This window comes from Ursus arctos, unplaced genomic scaffold, assembly GCF_023065955.2.
Source record: "Ursus arctos isolate Adak ecotype North America unplaced genomic scaffold, UrsArc2.0 scaffold_27, whole genome shotgun sequence".
Lineage (NCBI taxonomy): Eukaryota > Metazoa > Chordata > Mammalia > Carnivora > Ursidae > Ursus > Ursus arctos.
The window spans coordinates 20,385,820-20,399,481 of NW_026622952.1; positions in this window are offsets into that span (position 1 = coordinate 20,385,820).

The window sequence follows — 13,662 nt, forward strand, 5'->3', positions numbered from 1 at the left end:
CATATTTGGTGTATACAGTTTGGTAAGTGCGGACATATGCATACACCTGTGATAACCTATCCATCCAAAGATAAATAAAACATATCCATCACCTCCAAAGGTTTCCTTGCGTCCCTTTGCCTGTGTGTGTGTGTGTGTGTGTGTGTGTGTGTGTGTGTGTGTGTGATAAGAACACTTCACAGGAGATCTACCTTCTTAATACATTTCAAGGTGCACGAGGCCATATTGTTCACCAGGCCGCTGTGTTGATAGCAGATCTCTAGAATATATAGGTCTTGTATAACTGTTAACTTTATACCCTTTGAACAAGTTCCCATTTCGCCCCACCTTCCTCCCCAAGAAGCCACACGTTTAAGAGGGCAGAGCCTGTGGCAACTTGGATCCTTGAGTCACTGTGTGGAGCAGACCTTGCCCTGCCTCCTCATCCCCATCTTGCAACTCCATTTGGACGACTGCGTGAGAGAGGAAAACACTTCCACTGTATTCACTGACATGTTGGGGTTAATTTGTTTCTACAGGGAGTGTACTTAAACCAACATACACTGTATTTCTTCTACCCCTTCCCACCACAGTTATTTTGGGGAAGTGGCTGGATCTGGATATAGACAGACATGGAGAAGAGGGTGGGAATTTTGTAGGGAGGATGACAGTGCATAGACTACGTCTCAATCCATCAACCTGAGAGGAGGGACACAGAGGCCTGTTTTCTAGTGTGTACAGCCCGAGCATTTTGAGCTATGCACCATTGTGAGGTATTTTCTTATGCTGTATGTGGTTTTTGCTCTTTGAAGGGAAGACTGAAGATACAGAGAGGCAAAGAGTACCTTGATACGTCTTCTCAGTACAGCTTTATTTTCACTGTTGGTCATAGGAATTCTGTCCTCATACCATGTGTGTTTTCTACCAGTCCTTGGTTTTGGCAATTCAAGTATTAAAAAAAATTTTTTTTAACTGTTGAAACAGACACCTCTTGGAGCCTGTGGCCTACTCCAGAGATGTGCCGTTCCTTCAGGAACCTCCTACGTGATCTCCAGGGTCACACTCATCAGCCACGGAAGAATTAGATGTTTCAAATAAGAGGAAAGGGACGACAATATTGACCTTCGATGGGAAGACCATAATCAATAATTTAGGAACATGTTTTGAGCCGGTGAATTATTGTTTAGAGTGCTTTTATCATCTGATATTTACATAACAGCAATAGTAATACATTACATATATGATGAATGTTAGATTATAGGTTACAGCTTTATCATAAATGATCTATTTGGTCAAAAAACATCCCCTAAAAATTCAGGAAAAATACAAGGGAAAGCAAATTAACGAGTAGCAGAGTAGAAAAAGTCAAGGAAAAATTTAGATGCACATAATGAAACAAATAATTACCAACGGTAATTTTGCATTTTATTTTACCTGAAATACACCCCTTAAAAATTATAATGTCCTTTGTGTTTTAAAGGCAAATTATATTTTTAGATACAGTAGGAGAAAGTACTCAAATAGTTCCCCATTTGTTCTCTTTCTGCTTTCCTCCTGTGACCCATCGTCTATACCACAATCAGGATGGTGGCGTTTGTTTTTAATATAAATAAGATCCTGTCAATCCCCAGTTTAAAACCTTTCAGTGGCTTTCCTTTCACTTGGAATATAATCCACATCCTTTTCGCCTGAGGAATCTAGATTCTGACTCCTCTCCAACTTCTTCTCGTTCCTCATTTTTCTCCACCTCTAAATTTCCTCAGCCACTCTGGCCTTTCATTAGTTGCTCAGATACATTGAATTCTTTCCCACCTTGGATCTTTTGCCCATGCTGATCCCTCAACCATGAAGCCCTTCCCTGCACAGGTCAGAAGGCTAAACACATCTCTTGTTAACACACCTCCCGAGGTTAGGCCTTCTCCGAGCCCCTGCATATGCACGAGGCTCCCACTGCTAGATATCCAGTTTTAGCAACATATCTTTCAGAGCACCGTGCCACATTTGCCACTCACTAGGTCAATGCGCTAGACTGTCCTGCTAGAGTAGAAGTGCCACGCGGGCAGTGAAGGGAACTCAGGGCCGTGGCCAGTGGCAGTACATTCACATTGTTGTATTGTCATCCAGAGAACTTTATTTTTTTTTTTAAGATTTATTTATTTATTTGACAGAGATAGAGACAGCCAGCGAGAGAGGGAACACAAGCAGCGGGAGTGGGAGAGGAAGAAGCAGGCTCCCAGCTGAGCAGGGAGCCCAATGCGGGGCTAGATGGGGGCCTGATCCCAGGACCCTGGGATCAAGCCCTGAGCTGAAGGCAGACGCTTAACGACTGAGCCACCCAAGTGCCCCTAAAGAGAGAACGCTTTTTTTATCTCATAGATGTGCTCAATAATATTTACAGAAAGAAGAGATGAGAGGCCTTTGTTCCCTTTTGTAAAGTGAAGGATCCTTTGCAATGTTAAAAAAAAAAAAAAATCCCTCCCAATTTAACCACTAGAGAAGTTCAGGCTTTAATATGCCTGATTTTCATTAAAAAAACACCTATCAGGTAAGCACACAGAAGAGCTCTAGAAATACTTGTAGGCAGGAGCTGGGGAAATCAAGGGTTGCTTGTAGCTCTGAGTGAAAAGGCTGAGAAAAAAATGTGACTAGGAAATTAGGTAAATTAAGGGCATAGGTAAATAACATAGAACTAGCATATACATTTAAACTGTCTTTGGCCTCTAGATACAGGGAGATCTTTTACAAATGAATGATTCTTTAGGTGCTGACTTTCCTTTTAACGTGGGCTGTCAGAGGAACATGTGGCCATTTGATTACATAAACAAGTAATTGGAAGTGTTTTTACTCTAAGACAAGAAACTACCCAAGAGATGACTTGTCCCTGGGAAGAGTCGTTTAGGTTTGATTCCTATGAGAGGCTTGCAAAGCTGCGAGATCGTTAATTGACTTGAAACTCTTGCTGCCAGATGAAATCCTGGTGTGTGTTCACGGTGCTCAGAGGATTCCGCTAGGAGTTTTGAAATTGGGGGAGGAGGGAGACATACAAGCATCTGAAAGAAATTCTTTTTCAAGGTAATAAAGAGGAGTCAAAGCTAATTAGAGGCCATAGAGGACACGTGTACAAATAATTACATATGTACATGTGTACATAAATACTAATTAGAGTAAGTGCCGAAGTGGTGAGGGGGACTAACCTCACCTGGTTGGAAGACGGTGTCTCGAAAACAGTGATTTCACATCCCTGTAAACACTCTTCTGAACTAACACAATTAGCGTGGCTGTTGCTCAAATTACATAATTTACAAGTGACTCCTTCAGACCTAACATTAAGCTCCGTAAATGCCATTATAAATGATTATGTCGAAAATACTTCATAATGAATTTTTAACAAGAGACCTTCATGAAGGTCACCACCTATGCAGCCAGGTCAGTATTTTTTTTTTTTAAACCTCAACGGATTTTATAATTGCTTAAATCAAACGCTAACTAATCAATGGAAATTAAAGACAGATGACCATCCACTCAAGGGAAGCGGTCAAAGGAAAAGAACTGAGTCCCTCTCCAGGAGGTGTGTTCTGCAGGTGCTGGTACGAGATACCAGCAGAAGGCTGCGCTGTCCGAGAGTGCTGAGCTCTGCAGAACTCTTCTGTTCCCATCAGGTAGCATGACATCATCTGGCTCCTGCTCTGGGTACTGATAGTATGTAAACATGCTTACGTAAGGGAAGGAGAAATAAACACGCAACTGATATGCAGTGCCGGCCGCCGATCGATGCCAGAGTGTGCCTGTTTTGAATCATGCTTTATGTACAACACGAAACACGGCTTCGATAAATCTGTACGATAAGGTGCAGGCTGTGGAGCAGAGGGCATCGAAATACACAGTGTGGTTATGTGTTTATTTCATCTTAATTGGAGTGTCCATTCTGACACAGATGCTTATGGGACAGCTGGTTGATGTCTCGCTCTACTACAACACTGTATTTGTAGTCAAGCCATGACCTTTATTAGCATTGTAGGTGGAGTTAATTGTCCTAGATGGCCCCCCTTCTTCCAGTTCCTTCTTCCCAGAAATGCCCGGACACATCCTGGTTGCCGTGAAGAGCATTGGCTCTGGGTTGGAATCTAGACTCCACCTCTTATTAGCTGTGCAATTCTGAATAAATTACTCAGTGCAGTTTCCTCCTTGGTAAAATATGGATAATAGTACCTATCTCAAAAAACGGGTAAGCAGATTAAAGGAGGTAATGTAGCCGTGGTTGGCACAGAGGAGCTAATAAATGGTAGCTGCTTTGATTATAGACACTCAGGTGCATTTGATGATATGCAAACCAGGCTTTATGGTCCCCTTCAGGGGAGGGAGCTCTCTCACAAACAGGAGCAGAGGGGGCCCCTCAACCACAGGGCTGTCTCTGGTAGGTCAAAGGCCGCTTCCCTGTTACTTGCCGGCGTTACCTCCCAGGCGGTTTTTTTTTCTTCTCTTTTCTTTTTTTTTTAAGATTTTATTTATTTATTTGACAGAGAGACAGCCAGCGAGAGAGGGAACACAAGCAGGGGGAGTGGGAGAGGAAGAAGCAGATTCCCAGCAGAGCAGGGAGCCTGATGCAGGGTTCGATCCTAGGACTCTGGGATCACGCCCTGTGCCAAAGGCAGATGCTCGACTGACTGAGCCACCCAGGCGCCCCTCCCAGGCCATTCTTTTTGTAACCTAATCTCTATGCAGCCTGAGTGGGCCTTCAGGGTCTGGCCGCCAGACGCTCTCAGGTGGAAACCATTCCTGGGCAGAGATCACGAAGGGTCCCCATGCCCCTGCTGGGCACATGCAGTTGGGGCAGAACACGGACTTGAGAGCACACACTGGCTCTTCCCTTCTTTCCCACTCACACCTTCTGGAGCCCTGATGTCTGCTGTGCTGCTCGGCCCTTGGGAGCTTAGCTCTCATTCGTGGTTAACTAAGTAACAGTTAATCATACTCCTGACCTCCACAGAAATTCGAGGGAGGCCCTGTTTCTTGTACGTGCTTTAGTTTGCTTCCCGAGGAATGAGGACTCCCTCCTTTACCCCATGTTGTTTCATTTCTGGGCTCACTGTGGCCATGATAATCAGAGGCCCTTGCAGACACTGTGTAACTGGCCAAGCATTTCTACCGTTACCACCCGTCTATCACAAGCACAGGCTAGGATGGAAACAAAGTATCCCAGATCACTTTTTCTGACCATCTTTCTATTCATAAAAAAAAGAAAAGAAAAAGCCTTTTAAAATGACGCACAGGCATATTTTATTTAAACATACAGAAGTTTGCTTTATTTTAACAAAGATCCTATTCAGTGGATAAACATGTTTTAATCACCTCCTATTCTTCCTGTTGGTGAGGGAGGGATTCCTGGCCTAGGGTTACAGGGATGGCCAAATCGATGACACCCACACTGGACGGCGGAGACCCACACAAGCTCATGAGTCATAGACTTGCAGCCCAGAGGAGGGCACTGATGTCATGCGGGGCCACATAGGAACAGAATGAACAGCTAAGGGCTGTGGCAAGCTGTCTTTGTAGTGTCAAGAGAGGGAAGTGGCATGTGGCTCCCTCGGGGGCCTGTTTGAATAATTCTGCTAGCTAGCGGGGGACTGAACCCCGTTCCTTCAGGTTAAATAAGAACAACCTCTGTTTCCTTGAGAAGGAGCGTTATTTGGCAAGGGACCTTATCCATGAGGTCTGCTAGGACATTCAAGGCCCCCTGCAATTTCACCAGATGTCGAGGTGGTCCATAATACAGGGCCTTAGTTTTAGGCCTTATGCCAGACATGTCAGCATTGTGAACCTCTCATTCTGTTGGTGTAGAAACCAGAGCAAATGGATTTCCCAACGGTGACTATCATTTGCCAAAGGGCCCTATTTACTGTAAGAAAGAAGCAATCATTTGGTATCTTAGGCAATAAGGCATTTTATTTCCTTTCCTTAAATGTGTATGCTGTTTCTCCGTCAATCTAGTCCCCAGTCATTAAGAGGGGAGACAGATAAGTTTATGTTTCCCAATTTGGACACCGTCTCGAAATAACAGAAGGATGTGTCATTTTCTTTTGTACGGTACAGCCACTGCTTCGTGACCTCCCCACCCCCAACCCACTGTTGAAAAACAGTTGTCTCCTCCTACATGTTTCACGGCATATTTGTATTTATATTTTTGGCAACATTATAAAGCTTTGGAAGCTCAGTGCATGCCCTCTGCTTCACCAAGGTAATTATCAGAAAGATAAGAACAAAGAGGGCTATTGTCTCTCTTCTCCGTCCCATCCTCTGCCCCTTAGGTTATGCAGCACTCACCCTACAATACAGCTGCTTAAAAAATTAGCTAGACTGTGTATAGCATTATAAAACCCGATCTTTTAAAAATCCAAAGGTTTAACTGGTAGACACATAAAACAGTGCCTGGCATACAGTCAGCTCTTATTCCGACATTTGTTAATGAGGTGAATGTCTACAGTAGGTAGACATTAAAATGAACAGCACATAGTTCAAAAACGACGAACACACCTATATGAGAAACCTACGGGCCTACTTGCTGACTCTCAAGGTCCATTCGTAAGTTGGACCATGTGCCAGGGTTCCTCTGAGTGAAGATCCTGGGTCACCTCCATCAGAATCACTTAAGATGGTCCTATCCCAGTTTGTCTAAGGCCAAGAATCAGCATTTCCGAGAGCACCCCTGCTGATTCTTCAGTCCACTGCAGTTTGAGAGTCACTGGGCTACATAATAGGTACATTTTAGAGAAAGGGAAGGAAGGTGCTATAGGTTTTTTCTGTTTGTGTTCCTTGAATATTCATATGTTGAAATCCTACCCCACAAAGTGATGGTATGAGGAGGTGGGGTCTTTGGGAGGTTGGATTAGGCCCTCCCCAGAGTGAACCCTTGTCCTTTCTGCCATGGGAGGTTCCAGTAGGAAGACGGCCTCTCTTGAGGAAGTGGGCTCTCACTGGTCAGTGAATCTGCTGGCGCCATGATCGTGGCTTTCCCAGTCTCCAGAACTGTGAGAGATAAATATGGATTTATAAGCCACCCAGTGTATGATATTTTTGTTATAGCAGTCCAAACAGATTAAGAAAGAAGGTAAGAGACTGCTCTTCTGACCAGCATAGGCCCACTGAGTCACAGTTTCACTCTCGGTGTGAATAAACGTGTTTTCGGATTCTTCCATCACCTACCAGACTCTTCTCACCAACACACATACCTGAATTTCATGATGAAAAGAGATGTGCCTTTGAATTGTGCTTTATGGTGTTTTTTTAAATTCTTAAAATATCTTTTATTCATTTTTTTGAAAATACCTATGTCTCCATGCTTTAACTCCTTTTTTGATAGGCTTCAAAATTACTCTCCTTCGTCTCAGATATGGTCCCAGTGATCCCTAGCCCCTGTCACACTGAGATGACTGCATGGTGGCCTCCATGCCGACTCCTCCGCCATCTTGGATTTGATGTTCACCTCTCTGTGCAGTAAGGCAGGCTTTGAAGTTCATGAAGAACGCTTTCTGCTTGAAGATCCTGAACTAGTGGTATTTCATCTCCTCTTAATTTTGGGATAACCTGGACTCCTTTGTGGTAGGACTGAGACTGGTGTTTTCATGGGAGAGGAGTTGTGTCCTCAGCCTCCTGGGCTGCTGGGGCTTTTTCCTTTTCTGCACCCCTCGTGTTAGGGAGCTAAGGAGCTGAAGAAGGATGCTGTTAGGGTTGTCTGTCTTCACCGGTCCTACAGTGCTGGAGTTCTGTCCTGTTCCTTTCGCTCCCTCTGGGCTTCAGCCTTGGGCTGGGGGGCTCTTGGGCTTCCTTTCCATCCACTGTGTAGACTTCACTCTGCAAGACTGAGACGAGAGGTGCGGTGGGGCCTTTAACTGCTTCTGCAACAGGCTTGCTGGTCGTCTCTGCCCTGCAGTCACCACACACATGCTACCCACAGGGCAGGGACCAGCAGCTCTTGCTGACATGCTGCAAGTATGCACTAGAAGCAAGCACTTGCTTCCACTATTTGAAGACCTCTGAGGCCATAGCATAAGCACCTGTCATGGACATGCAGGTTCCCTTCCTGCTGGATCCATGAAGGCTATTCCTGCTGCTGCCATATTCATATGCCAAGTCTGTACTCAGTTGCCTCCCTGTCCGCGGCCCTTGCTGTGGTTCTGGTCATTACCACTGCTGCCCCTCTGTCAGGCACTGTGGGCTCTATGATTAGGAAAGGGTGTACTTCTATGGGGCGCCTGGGTGGCACAGCGGTTAAGGAAAGGGTGTACTTCCATGAGCACAGTTCATAATGACAGGAGGTGGCCCCAAACACTTCAGGGACGATGGGGAGGCTCCTGATGTTGACCTGATGGTGACACCCTTGCCCATGGGGCTCTATAGCCACTGGGCTCTGCTTCAAACCCATGTGTGTCCACTGTGTCCTCCGCTGGGAAGGCCTGGGTAGAGCTGTAAGCCTCCATGGTGGTCTTGGGGGTAAACAGGGTTTCCCTAGTGAAAAAAAAAAAAAAATCCCTTGCACCAGAAGGGGACACAGCTGAAGGTTAAAAATGTGGCCAGTGGCAAGCTTCAGGCGGGGCTGTTGTTTCCCATGACTTGGATGGCTATCTTTACAAACTGCAAGGGAAGCTGCCTGGTTAGCCCCAAGGTCTCAGTAGGCCCGAGGCCTCTTCCAGGGTGTCTTCCCCACCTGGCATGCTTCTAGCATGTGGCCGGCTGGGCCAGCATCACAGTATCAGGTGTTGCTGGGCTGGTGGATGTGAGGCTCAAGGTCACCACCCGCACGCGATGTACATCGATCACTTCTCTTTTGCTGATCTGGATAAAGTGTCCCTCAAAGATCAGTGGGTACTTGAATATCGCACGCTGTCCCTTGTACAGTTGTCGCTGCAGCGTCCCCGCGGAGGTGATACAAATGCTCGCTACACACTGCTTTCCGCTGTGTAATATGGGAACTCAGACTCGCTGCTCCGGGCTATCTTTTACCAAGACAGCTCCCTGTGGCTCCTCCGCACCTCCTTCACCGCACTTCACAGGCAGGCCCCCAGCGCTCCCCAGGCTTGGATGACAGGTGGCCCAGTCTGGTCTACGCAGACCCCGTTTGGCTCCGGACGCTCTGAGGGGAGCAGCCTGGAAGGTGTGGGGGCGCTGCTTACCCACCACTCAGCCCTTTGCTGCCTGCCGGGGACAAGCTTGACAGACTCTCCGAGGGCAGGCGACGCAGAGCCGCCCCCTAGGGTCCCCACCGCTCCTGCTTTTCATCCCTCAACCTGAGCCAATCGCAAACGCCCGCCTGCCTCCAGAGCCTTCCATTCAACCAACCCCGGGGCCACCTTAACCCTCTCTTGCCCATTGCGACCTACCAACGTCACATCACCCTTTGTCCTCGTTCGGCAACGGCAGGCCCCTCGGGGTAGGGACTCAACCCCCCCCCAACTCAGAGACCCCGCCCAGGCCCGGGGGAAGCGCAGCGCGCATGCGTAGACACCGCCTCCACAGGGACTGGAAAACCTGGGGGGGGGGCAGGGCTTCTAATTACAAAATTAAAGATTTCACACGTGGGCCCAAACTGCATGGTTTTCCACCGGAAAATTATCAAAAGGCAGGGGATGTATTTGTTCAAAAATTACAGTCTCTCAGAGCTGGAAGAGACTTTGGAAATTATGTATTACAACGCCCTTCATCATACACAGAGTTGGAGAAACTTTTCCAGTAGGTACGCAGAATCCAGGGGGCTTACCAACTCTGGGTGAGATGCTTTTTCGCATTACTGTGTGCAACAAGGTGTCCTTCAACTGACACCATCTCTGCATTTGCAAACTTCTCTTATACATAAAAGTAGCTCCTTTTTTTTCAGATAAGCACAAAACAAGTTTGATTTATCATAGAAACAAATCCAAAACAGTCTTTGAAGCAAGTTGTTCTAACAGATATACAGTGGACCCTTGAACGATATGAGAGGGGTAGGGGTGGGTAGGAGCCCTGACCCCTGCCTGGTCAAAAATCTGAGTATAACTTTGGGCTGCCCCAAAACTTAACTGCTGAGAGCCTACTGATAACATAAACATTCTATTAACACGTGTTATATGTTATTTGTATTATATACTGTATTCTTACAGTAAATCAAATAGAGAAAAGAAAATGTTATTAAGAAAATCATAAGGAAGAGAAAATACATTTATAGGACTGCACTGTATCTATGGAAAAAGAATCTTCCTGGATGTGGACCTTCACAGTCCAAACTTGTGTTGTTCAAGGGTCAACTGTAGATGAAAGCTTAGTATTCACAGCCATTGCAAGCTGCATCTGAGCTATCTAGCTATCTATATTTGGAGTCAAATAACTTGGCCACATCAAATTTAGGAGAAACAAAAACGGAGCTGTTCTATTACTGAGAATGCCCCTTCTGCTCAGAAAGGTTTGATCTAAATCTGGAGAAGCACTTGCTGAGGGATAGGCCTTAATTCTTTTAGGCCTGAGTTGATGTAATAGGGGAGAATGATACGGTGATACCGGGATAAATAAATCCTCTAAAATCACTTATAGTGAAGTCACCCTGGTAATAAATGGGTTTGCAGGAGGCTTCGGTTCCCTCCACACTGGATGAGAAGTGTTGTCACTGAACAAATGAGTCAGGGTCCGAGTTGTCAGGTCCTGAATTTTTACAAAGATCGGGGTCAGAATCAGATTAAATTAGTGGCCTGAATTCTGGGAGTTCATATGAACTAGCCAGTTAGGAGTGAGAAGGGGTCATCATAAACCGATACACATACAGAACATTTCCTATGCTTCACATTTTACTTACAGCTCCCGTCGAGACATTTCTGATTGCAAGCCATTTTATTCGAAGTTATTATGTGTTTGTGATTTGGTTTCCTAAGGGAGCTAATGGGATGAATTAAGACAAGACATAAGAATGTAGAACTATCTTACGGGGTTAGGTCTCTGGACCATCCAGCCCAGTGTTCTCTTACTGACAGAAACACCAAAGGGTAGATCATGAGAAAGCATCACTGTCTTTCTGGACGAACCTGAAACTTCGGTTAGGCCTGATTTCCCTTAGTAGTATTTTATTGTATCCATCATTCTTAAACTTGTTCAAAACTATTTATTTTTATGATAGTTTTTAGTACCAGATGACAGAGTCCGTGTTGTTTACTTAATTTATTTCGCTTAAGTCTGAAAGAATGTCCCTTCATCTAGCTATTTCAGAATTGGAAAAGGGATAGAAAAACATCCTTCTCTCTTGTCCAAGGCCCTAAGCCAGCCTGGCTTAGAGCACGCACTGGACATTGAATAAAGATGGTCTGTAACACATATCCACCTGATACGTTCCATATCTTCCTCTTCCTCTGGTTTTCTCTTAACTTTCAGCCTCTAACCTGGTGGCTCATTCCACCACTATGTCCTTGCCCTGACTCTCTCATCTGTACATTTTCATCTTCTGGTTGTGAACTCTTCCATCACCTGAAGTCATCATCTCTTCTTTTTCAGAGGACTTGTGGACCATCTTGGGACACAGGTCATCTGGCCTAATCTACTCATGGGGATCTGCTTACCTAACATGCTGGATCTCCTGCACCAGCTCAAATGCCTACCCTACCCAAATAATGCATTCCAGTCTTTCAGAGGAAACTAGACACGTGTTCACTTCATACACGTCACCCATTCTTCTATGAATCGCAATCTTACATTTTTACAATTCAATAACTCCGATTGTAAAAAAGTCACACAGGAGCTGAAAATGAGCCAAATGAGGGGTGAATGCTGTGTTTCGAGGAGCATACTGTTTATGTTTTAAGGTGATTACCCTGTTTGCTGTGCTGATAAGAGAACAAAGGGGTTTGGAGCCAGTTAGAAGGCTGTGGCTGTAATCCAGGTGTAAGATGCTGCTGGTGACTTGGACCAGGGAGGTGGCAGAGTGAGATGGGGTCAGGTTCTGGATACATTCTGAAGGTAGAACCAAAAGGATTTGCTAGCCTCGTGTATGTGAAATATGAGAGAAAGAGAGGAGCTGGGGATGGCTCCAAGATTTTTTGACCCATGTAGGCATCCCACCAAGTCTTCTCAAATCCTCAAAGACTTTCTACTCTTCCAGTTTTACAGGCATTTCTAAATAATAATAGTATAATCATGCTAGATTCTATCCAAATTATTACTGCTTTATAATTTTCAAGTTATTAAAGCTTCATTTTCTATGTTAGGTGGTTATACAGTTGACCCTTGAACAATGCAAAGGATAGAGGTACTGACCCCCTGTGCAATCGAAAACCCAAGTATAAATTTCGACTCCCCCAAAACTTGGCTGCTGATAGCCTACTGTTGACTGAAACCTTATCAATAACACAAACATTTGATTAACATATATATTGACGTTATATGTATTTATACTGTATTCTCACAATAAAGTAAGCTAGAGCAAATATTAAGAAAACCAGAAGAAAAAATACATTTACAGTACCGTCCTATATTTATCAGAAGAGATTCACATGTAAGTGGACCTGCACAATTCAAACTTATGTTGTTCAACTATATATTTCTTTGTTTTCTTGATGTGTATGTACATACATAGTGTTGCTGAATATAATTTTCTTTATAGCTGTTTCCAGTTGCAAAATTCTTATCTAAAGAATACCCAAACTGGTTGTGTTATTTTAGGAGGAGAAATGTTGGTGACTTGGGCCAGGGTGACTATGGGAGTGTGGAGAGGGGCTCAGGGAGCAGTGAGAAGGGGTCAGATTCTCAATATTCTGAAGGCAGAGTGAAAAAGATCTTTTGACAGACCAGGAGGGAAGTATGAGACAAAGAGCGGAGGAGTGGAGAAAATAAATTGTGCTAGTGCGTTAGTGGTAAATATATTTTCATCACTAACAAGAATGAAGAATATTAGGTGATATCATTAATTTGTCGGTGACTCATTCAACAATGATTGTCCAGTGTCTTTTCAGTACCCTGGGTGCTGGAGACACACTGGTGACCACGATGGGCAGAAATCCCAGCTCTTAAGGAGTTTACATTCTCGAGGGTGGAGACAAATTATATATATCAGATGATGATAAATGCTAAATGCATGGGGGCAGGGTGCAGACAAGGAAGGAGGATAGAGAGTACCAGAGGAATTCTTATGTGGTTAATTCTTAGAGCTTGTTAAATAATAGATGAGATTTATTCCTGTGTCTATTTTTTTTTCTAACAGCTTGATACTGGGAAATATATTCATTTTATGAATTTGACTACCAATAAAATAGAATGTGGGTTACATACTTAGTATTTCTAGACTTTTTAGAGTATTGGAAAGAAGAATTAAGAATGGTGCCCATGGTAAGGGTAGTGCTCCCTGAGCACACTGACAGTGTTCCCCATGAAGATAACAGAAGAGTTTAATAGTGAGTAGTAAACTGTACTTGCTTCGACAGCAGTCACTGCAGACAATTGGGTTTAGATATCTACTTAGCATCACCTCTATTTAACCTACTCAGGTTGTCCTCATTAGGGCTTTTCACTTAGAACACCATTATAGCAATCATATACTGTATTTTTAGCATCTTACATAAACTTCCCTACAAATGCCCAAGTTATATAACCACCCCCCCCAACCCAGACTTTTCTCCAGCCTCTCACGGAATTACAGTAGGGGTGCGGTGGGAGATCCCTGTTCTGTGACTGAGAATG